Source organism: Myotis brandtii, unplaced genomic scaffold (genome assembly GCF_000412655.1).
Source record: "Myotis brandtii unplaced genomic scaffold, ASM41265v1 scaffold850, whole genome shotgun sequence".
Classification (NCBI taxonomy): domain Eukaryota; kingdom Metazoa; phylum Chordata; class Mammalia; order Chiroptera; family Vespertilionidae; genus Myotis; species Myotis brandtii.
This window is the reverse complement of record NW_005371455.1, coordinates 484,989-500,004: the sequence shown is the minus strand read 5'-3', so window position 1 is coordinate 500,004 and position 15,016 is coordinate 484,989. Positions and strand designations below refer to the sequence as shown.

General features: G+C 36.6%; 1 pseudogene; it reads right to left on the bottom strand.

Annotated features, from left to right (window-relative positions):
• Positions 1 to 15,016, bottom strand: part of LOC102238975 — a 42,022-nt pseudogene that overhangs the window by 2,106 nt on the left and 24,900 nt on the right.

Sequence of the window (15,016 nt, the reverse complement as noted above, 5' to 3'; positions counted from 1 at the left end):
GCATGGGGTGGAGGAGGTATGCTCCTCTAACAGAGACTTAGAGGTACAGAGACTAAGAGAGACAGAGAGGACAGAAAGGGGATTGAAAGAGTGACAGGAAGAGAAAGACCCAGAGAAAGCAAGAGAGAGATTGAGAGAGAAAGATTCACAAAGAAGAGAGACAGACAGAAAGATGGAGTCCTGCTCTGTATGAGTCAGCAGGCTGTTGCGGGGGAGCCCGGAGCCCTGGGCTCACACGGGATGTGCCAGTGTGACAGTAAGTGCATCCTTGTGTTGCACGAGGGAGGTGTGCTGGTCATGCAGCACCAGCTCCTTCAGAGACCCGTACAGGTTGTAGGGCTCCGCAAAACCCAAGCCAGTGGCCATGCGGTAGATGACACAGTGCTGGGTATCGCCGTCCACCACCACCGAGCAGGCACCGCAGCCCCGCTGGCTGCTCTCACGGATGTGAAGGTACCTTCCCACTTGCCGTTCAGCATTTCCTCAGCCTGCATGAGGTTGATCTTGCCCACATACCAGGTTCTTCCTCAAGGTGGGGGAGGTCATCCTCAGCCTCCATCAGTGCATACTGGTCTTCAGTCTCATTTGTGATTCCCAACCACTCATTAATTTTCTTCTGCCGGGAGCCTTTCTCGGATCTTGCGCAGCTGCATGAGGTCTGGCTTCAGGCTGTTCACACGCTTATCGATCTCCCAGTTGTCCAAGGCCTGTGTCCGCAGCTCCTGTTCCAGCTTCATGCGGATGATGCCAGACTTGAGCCGTTCTGAGTTCAGCAGGATCTTCTGCATCTCTTTGTCATTGCCCTCACGCCGGAAGCGCTCCGGATACTCCTGGCTGCACTTCTCTTGAGTCTGGCCCGGCTCTTGGAAGTTCTTGATGGTTTCATTGAAGGCTTCGATGGCGGTGGCTTCATCGGCAGTTCCTGGGAGGTGCATGTGTACTCCTAGAGCTGGCCGTACTCGCGGCTCTTGTCCTCCACTTCAAACCAAGGTAACAAACGAAACCTTTAATTCTGATCTTCCTCGCTGCAAGGGATAAGCAAACCTCAATAGAAATAATTTCCTGCCAGAAGTCACATTCAAATACTGTGAGACTGAGGACTATAGGGCTGACTATGTACATGCACAATAGCAGGCTCACATTCTAGCCACAGGCGCCCAGGTGTTCTCCACAATCCCACAATCCTCTAGGCGCCCAGGCATCCTCCACAATCCCACAATCCTCTGGTCACACACTTCTGGTTTTTCTAGCTTCTCCTTAAGTGGTGTTTCCTTCCCTCAAATGAGTCCAGGGCTCAAATGTCAAGTCCAGGCCTCTAATTGGAGAGGATTTTTCTGTTTTGGCATTGATAGCTGTTTACTATTGGAATCAGTGAAGTTTTGGGAGTCCTGCCGCTGCCATGAACATGTCGGTCCCAAGCGCACTCATGAAACAACCACCCATTCAGTCCCCAGCTGGCGCTGTCCTGGTTCGCAAGGAGGAAGGTACTGTGCTGAGCCTTTTCCAATGACATCTTCCTCTTCCTTCCCCAGCACACTCCAAACCTACTCTGGGTCGACCACCCCAACCCTGCAGGTCCTTAAGCCCTTCCCCTCTATTTCTTTGACTTTCCCCCATCAAACTCACACCCTATGGCGTTGCCTAGGGGCGCTCCTTACTGCTCCCCAGGGGGCGGGGCCAGCCTGGGGCAGGGGCCCTGGTGTTCTGGTCTCTGGTCGTTCTGGTAGCTGGCTATATATACATATATAATCACTTGCTTTGACCGACATAAAATTAATGGACATGATATCAGGAAACTCTTGGAATGTACTTGTATGGTTGACTTTTTGCTATTTTGCTATTATTTTCCTCTTGTCTTTTGCCATCAGAGAACCACCTTGCATTGCTCCTAATCCAAGGGTAATCAGTGATACCGGGAGCTCAGTCAAACCCAGTTAAGCCTAGCCTAGGTCATTTGAACCTGAGATCTGTAGACATGTGTGATAGAGAAATAAATGCTTATCATTGTATATCACTGAGCTTTTCTGGTGGTTTATTTTGTAGCTTTATATTTCTCTCTCTTTTTAAAATTTAATCTTTTAATCCTCACCCGAGGACATGTTTATTGGTATTTTTAAATGTATGATTTTATTTTGTTTTTTTCCATCAGCACTTTTCTTTTTAGTATATTTTTATTGATTTTAGAAAGAGAGGAAGGGAGAGGGAGAGAGCGAGAGAAACATTGATGTCAGAGAGAAATATCCATCGGCTGCCTCCTGTATGCCCCCTACTGGGGATCCAGCCTGCAACCTGGGCATGTGCCCTGTCTGGGAATCAAACCAGGGACCTTTCAGTGCATGGGAAGACACTCAACTACCACATAAGATAGGGCATCCATTTTTTTTTTAATAATCTGTATTGATTTCCAGAGAGAGAAGAGAACAGAAAAGAGAGTAAAACATCCATTTGAGAGTGAAACATCAATCAGCTGCCCCCTACACACCCTTGACTCAGATCAAGCCCACAACCCAGGAAAGGTGCCCTGACAGGGAATCAAACCTGCACCCCCTCAGTGCACAGGATGGTGCCCAACCAACTGAGTCCCACAGGCCAGGGTTGTAGGTTGTAGCAGTATATTGGACTATATAGTTATTACAATGTTTAAAACATAGTAGGTATTTCAGTGTCTTTTGAACATGAACACAATGACTGTAATTTAAATCAAGCCATTAAACAAACAAACACACATACTTTGGGTAGATGCTACTGACCTCAATTATTATACCAAACATGAAAGTTTTTAAGAACCACAATAAATTAATTCAGTAAAATTTTAGGATACAAAATCTGTTGTATATATAAATCTGTTGTGTTTCTATAAACCAGTAATGAATGTCCAGGAGAAATTAAGAAAACACTTCCATTTACAATTGCATCAAAAAAATAAAACACCAGGAATAAATTTAACCAAAGAGGTGAAAGACATGTACACTGAAAACTATAAGACATTGAAGAAATTAAAGAAGATACAAGTAAACCAAAGGATATACCATACTCATAGATTAAAAGGGTTTATATTGCTAAAATGCCCTTATTACCTAAAGCAATATATAGGTTCAATGCAATCCCTATTAAAATGCCAATGCTATTTTTCTCTGAACTAGAACAACTAATTCTAAAATTAATATGAAACTGCAACTGACCCAAAATAGCTAAAGAAACTTTGAGAAAGAACAGTGGGAAGTATTACTCTCCTCAATTTAAAACTATACTACAAAGCTACAATAATTAAAATAACATTGTACTGGCATAAAAAAACAGACACATAGATCAATGGAATAAAATAGAGAGCCCGGGGAAAAATCCACATTTATATGATCAACTAATCTACAACAAAGATATACAAGATAAAGACAATTTCTTCAGTAAGTGGTGTTGGCACCCTATTGTCTGACCTCGGGCTAGGGGGGTGGGGCGAGCTGAATGAGGTCAATAGGGGGGAAAGGGGAACATATGTAATACTTTCAACAATAAAGAATAATTTTTAAAAAGTGGTGTTGAAAAAACTGGAAAGATATATGAAAATAATAAAATTGAATTACTTTCTTACATCGTATATAAAAATAAGCTCAAAATGAATTAAAGACATAAATGTAAGACCTGAAACTATAAACTCCTGAAAGAAAACATAGGGAGTAAACTCTTTGACATTGCTCTCAGCATTATCTTCTTGGATATATCTCCTCAGGTAAGGGCAACAAAAGAAAACAAAACAAAACAAACGGGACTATTTCAAACTAAAAAATTTTGTATACAACAAAGGAAACTGTTAACAAATAAAAAATAAACAACCTACTAAATGGGAGAAGATATTTGCAAACAATACATTCAATAAGGGGTTAAATCAATCCAAATACAAATCAAAAAAAAAAAAAAAAAGGACAGAAGACCTGCATTTCTCCACAGAGGACATACAAATGCCTAACACACACACACACACACACACACACACAAAGATGCTCAACATCATTAATCAGCAAGGAAATAGAAATCAAACTACAAGGAGATACCATAAAAAATCAACAAATAAATGTTGGGTAGAATGGGGAACTCTCTTACACTGTTGGTAGGATTATAAATTGGTGCAGTCACTATGGAAAACAATATGAAGGTTCCTCAAAAAATTAAAAATAGAGCTGCCATATGACTCAGCAATTTCATTTATGTGCATTTATTTAAAGAAAACAGAAACTATAATTTGAAAAAAAAATATATATAATACTCTTATGTTTTTTGCAGCATTGCTTACACTAGCCAAGATATGAAATCAACCTAGGTGTCCATCAATGAATATGAGTAAATGCGTAAAGAATATGTGATATATAAAACATAATATATAACATTATTATAAAATATTTCTCAGCAATAAAAAAGAATGAAATCTTGCCACCTGTGACAATAGGGGTGGACCCTAAGGGTATTGTGCTAAGTGAAACAGAGAAAGACAAATATCATATTTTTTCACTTATATGTGAAATCTAAAAAAATAAAACAAAAACCAGAAACAGACTCATAGTTATAGCTGATGGTTAACAAAGAGAAGGGGAGTTAGGGTAAAGGTGAAAAAAAATAATTTACACTTTCATAGTGCTTCAACAGGCCAGACATTGTTCTAAATACTTTACACATATTGTTCTTATGGTAACTCTATATATTATGAACCACTTTATCTCAATTTAGAGATGAGAAATTTGAAATACAGAGGCCTTAAGGGGGAAAAATTTACCTTGAGAAATAATTATGTGAACAAAATATTTAGCTATGAGAATATTTATCATAATATTATTTAATAGAAAAAAAGAAATATCCCTAACTGGTTTGGCTCAGCGGATAGAGCATCGGCCTGCGGACTCAAGGGTCCCAGGTTCTATTCCAGTCAAGGGCATGTACCTTGGTTGCGGGCACATCCCCAGTGGGGAGTGTGCAGGAGGCAGCTGGTCGATGTTTCTCTCTCATCGATGTTTCTAGCTCTCTATCCCTCTCCCTTCCTCTCTCTAAAAAATCAATAAAATATATTTAAAAAAAAGAAAAAAAGAAATAATTTAAATGCCTAAAAATACAATGTAAAACAAAAAACAAAAAAGACATCTCCTAGTGACTCCCTCTAACCATCACATATTACTAGTACATATAAGATAAAATACTAATCCCTAAATACGACATACAAAGTTCTGTGTGATAAGACCTGGCTTAACACTCCAAACTTAATTATCCTTAAATAAACACACAAAAGACCCCCATAAAACCAATAAAGGCATTATAATGTGTCCCCATCACTTGGCCAAATAGTGACTGAAATTATAGAATAAAAAAAGATGATCTATTTCCTATTGTTGCAAAGAAAAAAAAATCTTGAAAATACAGAGCTAAAGTGGTGAAACAAATGGACGAGTTAAGCCTAAGTACATTTATCAGACATTCAGTAGAATTCCTAAGAAGATGAATATCAGTGTGGAACAGAGAAGGGATCATAGAAAAGGGGAATCTCAAGTGGCACTTCTAAAACCTGTAGATTTTAGGGAGGAGGAGCGGGGAGGAGTCACTCCAGGCCTAAGGAGGAGCATAGAGAAATGTACAGGTAGTAGAGAATGGCCTGTGTTGATGGAACAGGAGTTGTACCCAAATCAAAATAAGGTAAATATACATTATTTAAGTAGGATCAGGTTCTGAGGGACATTGACGTCCAACAAGGATTCATAGAAGGTCTGCTTGGAAAGAAGAAAATACCAACAAATCTTAGGCCATATAGTAAAAGAAAACTTGCTCTAGCAAGGAGTTTTTAGAGTTGTTTGAAGAGGGAGAAAATGACAGTTATAGAACAAAGGTGATAAATGGTGGCCCATTGGAAAGCTTGGCCTCATACCTGGGATTTCATTCTATTTCAGTGAAAAAAAGATATGTGTGTATTCTCCAAGTTTTCATTTCTCTATTATGTAAATTTTAAAGTGAATTTAGGAAGTCAAGCAGCAGGACATTGAATGATTAGAAAAGAACAATACTTTGGTACATCTTGACTTTCAGCCAGATCCTTTTCTCTGAACTATATTCATTATTTGAATCACTGATTTTAAAGACTCCATTGCCCAACAGATGTGCAAAGGAAAGAGTACATTTAAGTTATTCTTCAAGGAAATTAGCAGAAAAGCTTTTATTGCCATGCAGTGGGAGTTGTGGGTTGCTACTTCAGTGTTTTCTTCACTTCTTCAAGATGAAGGGCAGCTAGGATTCTCAAGGTTATTGCCCAAATATAAAACATAAACCCTACAAAGTTATTCATGCTGAGTAACATAAAAGTGATGCACTTGTTGCCAGCAAGTGAGGGCTCATCAAATTGCTGAAAGGGACATAAGAACAAGAATTGATTCAATTTTCTCATACTTAGGATTATTTTCTGTAAGTGCATGCTGATAAATACTATGTTAACATCGACAAAGGGACATTTTCCAACCTAGTGCCAATGCCTATGTCTATATATTCATTATATTTCTGGTAAATTGTCCCAGTTACTTTTAATTTCAAATATATTTTTATAATATTATGGAATTCGAGAGCTTGAAGGGACCTCAGAGGAATCTCATCTCATCTTGCCATTTCCAGAAGTAGAAACAGTTGTCAGAGTAGTGATTACCATGGTGGAGGTGGCTGGAGAGATTTCAGTGTTTCTCATTAACCGTTTCATTTTCCACACATCACCTAAAGCAGTGGTTCTCAACCTTCTGGCCCTTTAAATACAGTTCCTCATGTTGTGACCCAACCATAAAATTATTTTCGTTGCTACTTCATAACTGTAATGTTGCTACTGCTATGAATCGTAATGTAAATATCTGATATGCAGGATGGTCTTAGGCGACCCCTGTGAAAGGGTCCTTCGACCGCCAAAGGGGTCACGACCCACAAGTTGAGAACCGCTGACTAAAGGCTTAAAGGCTCACAATCATCCCTAGCTTCTACCTTTCTCTCATTCTCACCTGCTCTTAATTCTGAAACTGTAATACCCCTTATTTCTGACTCCTCCTTCAAACTCCTTTTGAAACACTCTAATTTAAACCTCTAATGCTTCTCATCTGGGCGATTTTAGTGACCTCACAATTCATTTCCGTGCCTATTTTCTCCTTTTCCATCTATCATATACATTTCACTTCCTAAAATTCACCCTTTATTATACAGCTCATGATTTAAAATATAAACTGCTAATGTTGTTACATGTTAAATAAAATTCAAAGTTCAATATTTAAAACAGCACTCTTTGATGTGACCTCAGTCTACTTCTCTAATCTTAAGCCTAATGTATATGAAGAACTATGAAGAAAATACAGTTTATTACTAGGCAGATACACCTTACATTGGCCAACATTTGTAACACCTTACAGAACAAGAACAAATATTTATAATGTCAACTCTGAACAATAGAAAGTCTAATTTATATTTAATATCTTCTGGGATAGAAAAAACTATATTTTTATGTGTATGTGTGTGTGTGTCTTTGACCTGATTGAAAAAGATTCCCATTACAGATGGTTTCAATTTATAACATTTTGAAAATTATATTTTGAAAATTAATTTGCATAGAGTGCTTCAAAATTTTAAAAGACTAATTATTGTAATCACACTATTTCAAATTACACTGTATTTTTGTCTTTTTTACATTAAAAATGTATCTCCTTTTAACACTAATTTTGATAGATAATTACAAAATTTCTCAAATTTCAACTGATATAGTCCTCTGCCTAATTATATCATAATGATCTTTTTCCTTTGAGAAGCAAATGTCTTTCTATAATTTAGGTAGTATTTATCAAGTGACCCCACAGAATTGTTAATGGTGAGCTCTTGCTCAAACATAGCAAGTAGACCATTGTCATGGTTATGAGCTTGGGCTCTGCAGGCAAATTTTCCCGAGCTCTAAACATTGCTCTCCCACTAGTAGTTTTATGAATTCAAGCAAACTATGTAATTTCTGTATGCCTCAGTTTTATCATATAAAAGTGGGGATAAGTTTTCCCTATAAGGAGTTTGTATAGATTCACTGAGATTATGAATACATGGTGCTCCAAAGAGAATCTGATTTACAGCCATCACTAAGTACTAGCTATTATTATTATTCACCACTACCTGACCTAAAACTTTACATTAACAGTTAAATATCCCATTCAGGTGCTTATTAAGTTCTATTTGAAAATCATAAAGTTTATCAGAAACTTTCTCAAGACCTTCTGCATTATGTTTTAGTTAAATCAACTGAGATTTACTATATTTTAATAATAGTAAGCCAAGTAGGTAACTGTTGTAAAAACAAAATGATTACTTTGGTCTGGAAAGTGGGAGTTAATGACTCCAGGAGCAGAATTTATAATATTAGAATCTGATCAAGAATGTTGGTCTCCTAGTCATTAAGACTGTTCCGCTACCTAGCAGGGACTTTGAATGGTTTCAAGGAGAAATCAGAGGTTTGGGGCGATTCATTGTCTGGATATTGTCTTTATATCTGTAAACTTTGTAGTTGATATTGGAAATCCACCCTTTGTAGACATTTTCTACCCCAGCTGTCCTGATTGATAGGAGAAGGAAGATGCCTTTACAAACTCGACTTCAGTGGTTATTAAATATCACTACTCATCACAATCACTGAGGGCTTTTAAAATAATGAATGATTCTGGTTGAGTATGTTTTTGAGTGAAGCTGGATAATTTTTAGTTCTAATAAATTCCTAGGTGATGCTGATACTGTTATTTTGGGACAACACTTTAAGAACAACTCTTCTACTTTATTCGAAATTGTCTTCTTATCTGTACATCACTGCCTTCTCTTATAGGTATTCATTATTCTTTTCTTTTCTTTTTTATTTTTAAATATATTTGTATTGATTTCAGAGAGGAAGGGAGAGGGAGAGAGAGATAGAAACATCAATGTTGAGAGAGAATTATTGATCGGCTGCCTCCTGGAGGCCCCCTATTGGGGACCGAGCCCACAACCCAGGCATGTGCCCTTGACTAGAATTGAACTTGGGACCTTTCAGTCTGTAGACCAATGCTCTATCCACCGAGCCAAACCAGCTAGGGCTCATTATTCTTTACTTTATGGCTACATTTTTATTGCTCTCTCTGCTTGGGAAGAGCTTGGACTTCCATTGCACACATTCAACAACAGGTATTAACATTTATTGAAATCTGCCATGCTTCAGACATGAAGGAATCAGATGCAATTTACAATAATACTCTCCCTAGACAGGATCACTTTCCAGCTATTCATCCTCTCCACGCCCTTGATTACCTCTTCTCTGCCTTGTTTTGATTTTCCTCCCTTTTAAACCCACAATTTAGTACTTACTAGCTCATTTATTATTATTCTATTATTCACTGTTACCTCCTCTGGATTATTTTTCTCTGAATGACAAGATTATAAACTTTCTTGGAAGTAGAGGACCTTCCCTTATATATCTTCTATTTCAGCACAGTACTTTGCAAGTAAATATTGCTTTTTAATATGTTCTCATGTATTGTCAAAATTATTCTGAGCTTTTCATGATATCTACTGATATGCAGGCAAAATGTATGATAATATATCTGGCTCATTGGTAGCACTGCCAGATTTAGTAAATAAAAAGACAGGACTCCAAGCTAAGTTTTAAATTTGGATAAAAAGACAATATTTTTAGTGTATGTCTCTGCAATACTTGGTACATACATATAGTAACAGATTATTTCATATTTCTGAAATTTAAATTTATTTGTGCAAACTATATTTATCTGGCAACCATTATCATAGATGTTCAGAATTTCATTTTTCAAAACATAATTAAAAGGTCATCTGAACATACCTAGCTCCCAGAAATGATTTTGTACAAGATATGTAATTTCTCAGAGCTTTAGTCGACTCATCTGATGAATAACAATAATGATTATAATTTCCCAAGCAGGTAAATCATAGTTTCTCCAGGGTTCTTTATTTTAATGCAAATAGTTATTAATGGAATATACACATATGGCGGGCCACCTAGTAAAGATCCAAAGTATTATATTTTAAACTAGAGGCCCAATGCACAAAATTCATGCAAAAGTAGGCTTTCTTTCCCCCAGCTGCTGACACCAGCTTCCCTCTGGCACCCAGGACCTGGGCTTCCCTCAGGCTGCCAACAGGCACCTGGGACCCGGGCTTCCCTCCCAGCCCTGGCTTCATCCGGAAGGACGTCCAGAAGGACGTCCAGTCTAATTAGCATATTATGCTTTTATTATTATAGATATGTTCATACCACATATTCTATTTCAGGCTTATGGTGGATAATGTTAAAGCATATTTTTTGCTTTAACATGGATAAGTTCTAGTCTAAGAAATAAGTCATTCATAATTTAGGGCTCCTGAACCTGATGCTGGATGTGGACTGGGACCAAGGCAGGTCTGCTGGGCCCATCTGGAAATAGGATTCTTCTACAGAGTCATGCTTCTACCACCATGATCCACAGCTATAGTTACTGAAATTTGACTCTGGTGTCAATTATCTAAACTGGCCTATTGGCAATGAACCAGGACTCTGGCCACAAGGCCTGAGAATTTTGGTTTCTCTAAAAATAATAACTATGTTAAAACAAGTAAGTAATGTTCTGATGCTAAAACCTTATCTATTAGTTAACAGATACTTGGAGCAAGTCCTCATAAAATTGGAGTTTAGAAATACGATTCCTGGAAGGAAACTAGGGCCACCAGTAAAATTAACGCATGGGCACGGGCACCAGAGACAAAATTTGCTAGCCATCACGGTTTTCTCAAAGAGGTCTCTGGCTCATAAATATGGGCAATTGTTTGCTTTAATCTTTAGGAAAAATGGAAAGACAGAACATTCATCAACTCTGGCCTGTTCTGTTTGACCTGATATTCACATAATGACTTGAATTTGCTTGCCAACTCTGAATCTCATAGCTGTGTCTGCTCATTGGAACTCTATGGTTCTACTGTAATTGATTCCTCTTTAAAGGAAAGATTGAGCCTACTTTGTGCATTATTTATCCTGAAAAGAGACCTGTGAGTGTTTAAGGGTCTAAGAAGGATCCTGTGTTCAAACTGTGATGCCTTAGTAAATAAAAATACATGAGGATTTCTTAGCTATTTGCAATTATTTCTCAGCTTGGAGACAAGTGTTGGCTGACTTATTAGGATTTGCAAGTTTCTTCATATTGTTTTAAATCATGTATCTATTCTCTGACGGAGAACTAAACATTATTTGATTCTTTTTTGTTTGCTTCTGATGTTGTATGTGCTTCTCAGTTGTACTTATCAACTCCCTTTCATGTTTCTATTGCAGACTTTTTCCAAATGTGTTCATTTGTTAAACTTGTTTTCTCTCCAAATGTGTTATGTTTTCTCTCATCATATTTTTGTCTTGTTATGTTGTAAAATTATACCAAGTCAAACAATAGGTATGCTCCATGCTCTCTCATTTATGAATTGCTTACATGTAAGCACTTATATTGTATAATTACATTTTGTGACATGCATATTTGTTCACAGCAAAAACTTAGCCATTTTTTTCACCCACTCCTTAAATAGGACATAGCTCCAAAATTGGTGTTTTGAAAATAAAGGAATACAGAAACAAAACAAAAGTTTCTTACCTCTTGACAATTAAAGAAGTATGAAATAAAAAGGAATGATCATGTCATTTTAGTAAAAATTATAAAGAAATGTTAGTCCAGCTCCTCTTTTGTGTGGAGTATCACTCAACCAACTGTAGCAATATAATTGTGAGTCTTCAACTTAAATACCTATAGAAATCAAGATTTTATAAATCCTCTTCATGAGGATTTTGGACCAGCACAATGGAAGTTTTGTCCTTCATTACAGCGGGTTTTAATTTTTGACAGAGCTGTGTATTCAAGTCAATGTAGATTTTGACTGATTTCACTTCTATTAAAGCAACTGACACCTGTGTAATGCATAATTGCCAAAGGTTCATTTCCTAATTATAAAATATTTGAATTTGAGATTTTTTTCCGGTGTATGCTCCTAGGATCTCAAACATAGTGGAAAAAGAGAAGCAGTGATACTTTCATTATCTCCATTTCTCTTTGAAATTCTGAACGCCTCTTCTCTAATATGGTGCTCTATACCCACACATTTACCTCCTTAAAGGTCTATTTCTTTCCATAAGTAAAGAGGTAAATCTTATAATGACTTTGAAATGAAAATGAGTGGCTTCCACAGCTAGAAATTATGGCAATAGATATACTGTAGGCAAAGGTAGGTTGAGAAGAGAAATGACCAGTTAGCGATTCTCCACCTGTGAGGTAGCAATCAATCAATCAATCAATCAATCAATCAATCAAGAAACAAGTGCAAGCATATCCAACAGAAGATAACTAGCACCATGTTCTGTGGGGTACTGCTGGAGGTGTGGATGTGAAGTTGTTAATCCTAGAACCCCCTAAAGCCTTCAAAAAGGCCAGCAAATTTTAATCCATTCTAAGCAGCCATGCCACTGTAGTGTTTGTTGCTTTCCCGAGTACAGATGGCATGCTAAGTATAGTGAAATAATTATCACTGTCTTGGGCAGTTGTTCAAGAGTAAAAGGTATATTGCCAACAAAGGAGAGAGATTTAACTTGACATTTCTCAATAGCCCTGTGTGACAAAGGCCAAATAAACATCTATATGATTTTAAAAATTAATTTTAAAAATAATTGATATACAATGAAACACCAATTTTAAATGTAAAGTTAGGTAAGTTTTGAAAAAAAAATGTGTGCGGTCAGGTAACCATAATCAAGATATAGAGTGTTTCTATCACCCCCAAAATATCCCTTTTGACCCTTTGTGGTCAATTCTCTCCCCACCACTCTGATCCCAAGCAACAGTTGATCTGCTTTCTTGAATTGTGTTATTTTAGCACTTACCTGATTATAAATATTTTTACTAGTATGCATGCATTTATAATTGGCATATTTTCTTTGGTAAATATGTTTCAAATTATTTGTCCACTTAAAAAATGATTGTTTGCATAATTATAATAACTATGAGAACTTGTTCTAAAAAATATATTTTGGATATGAATTCTTTTGAATAATATATATTTTACAAGTATTTTTCCCTATGACTTGACTTTACATTCTCATAACAGTATCCTTCAGAGTAAAAAAAAAAAAATCAAACTGTAAAGAAATCTGACTTAAGATTTCTCTTGTATATTTTTTGCATGCTTTCTAAAGAATTTTGTCAAATATGATGTCATGATTATTTTCCTAAAACATATATTGTTATCCACTTAGCCATGTTATGCATATGGCTCATTTTAAGTTAATTTTTGTATATCATGTGAAGTGTCACTTGAGATTAATTGCCTCCTCAATATACATAGCCACTTGTTACAGCATCATTTGTTGAAAACAATATATTTTTTCTCTTGAGTTACCCTGTCACTTTGGTTAAAATGAATTGTTCATACAAGCATGGATATATTTTTATTTCATTGATGTATCTTTATGGCAATGTCATGGTGTCTTGTTTATTGTAGCTTTGCAGTAAATTTTGAAATCAGGAAGGCAAACTTTGTTGTTCTTTTAAAATATCAATGTGGCTAATTTAGGCATTTATTTTTTCATATACATTTAATATTCACCTCAATTTTTTCCAAAAATGCTGTTGGAGTATTGTATTACATCATAGTCTGTACATCAATTTGAGTAGAATTGCCATTTTCACATTAGATCATAGTCTGTACATCAATTTTAGGAGAATTGCCTTTTAAAAGTTTTTTGACCAAAGTTTTATGTTTATTTTAATTTATTTTTATGTTTTTTATGCAAACATATTTTGAAATTTTAATATATAATTTCTTTGCTAGTGTATAGAAACAATATTACATATTGATCTTGAATCTTGCAAGTATGCTAAGATCTTATTAGTTCTGGTAGCTTTGTTATAAATGTTTTAGAATTTTCTATTCATTTTTGCAATTTAAAAAGGTTTTACTTCCTATTAATTTTGTACTATGTTCATTTCTTCTCCCCCCCCCCATGCATTGATTAAAACTCGTGACCAATCTTGATTAAAGAAATAGTGCCCTAGCCAGTTTGGCTCATTGGATAGGGCATCGACCCATGGACTAAAGGGTCCCAGGTTCGATTTTGGTTAAGGGCATGTACCTTGGTTGCAGGTTCTCCGGCCCTGGTTGGGGTGTGTGCAGGAGCCAACCAGTCAATGTGTCTCTCTTACACTGATGCTTCTCTCTGTCTCTCCCTCTCCTTTCCACTCTCTTTAAAAATTAGTGGAAAAATATCCTAGGGTGAGGATTAACAAATAAAACAAAACAGGAGAAAGAAAGAAAGAAAAAGAAATGGTGAGAGTAAAACTCTGTAATAAAATCTTCTATTTCAGTCCCAATATCAAAAATTCATGTTTTTCTTTCATTTGTTTTAATATCAACTTACTAGAGATTTTAAAACTTTTATTGGTCTTTTTGAATAACTGGCCATTGATTTCATAGATATTCTACATTGTTATCTGTTCCCTATTTGATTTCTACTTTTAATGTTTCCTTTTTCTTTGCTTTGGGTTGAATTTATTATTCTTTTTCTAGATTAAGTTAAAATTTTAGATAATTGATTTTAGACTTTTACTTTTTTCTAATTTAAATACTTTGGGGTATATATATCTACACTAATAAAAGAGAAACATGGTAATTGGCGTACGACCGCTACCCTTTTCATTGGCTAATCAGTGAGTATATGCAAATTAACTGTCAGCCAAGATGGCGGCCGGCAGCCAGGCACTGAAGCGAGCAGGGAGGCTTGCTTGCTGAGGACTCCAACGTTCCCTCCAACGTTCGCCGCCTCACTTGCCAGCCTCTCAGCTGCAAGTCTAAGCAACTATATACTATGTTGCAAATAAGAAGCTAAACAAAACCCCAGAAAAGGGCTTCCATTCAGCCGGGCTCAGACCTCAACATTGTATCTATGTTTTCAGCAGCGAGGCCTCAGAGCTAAAGCTGG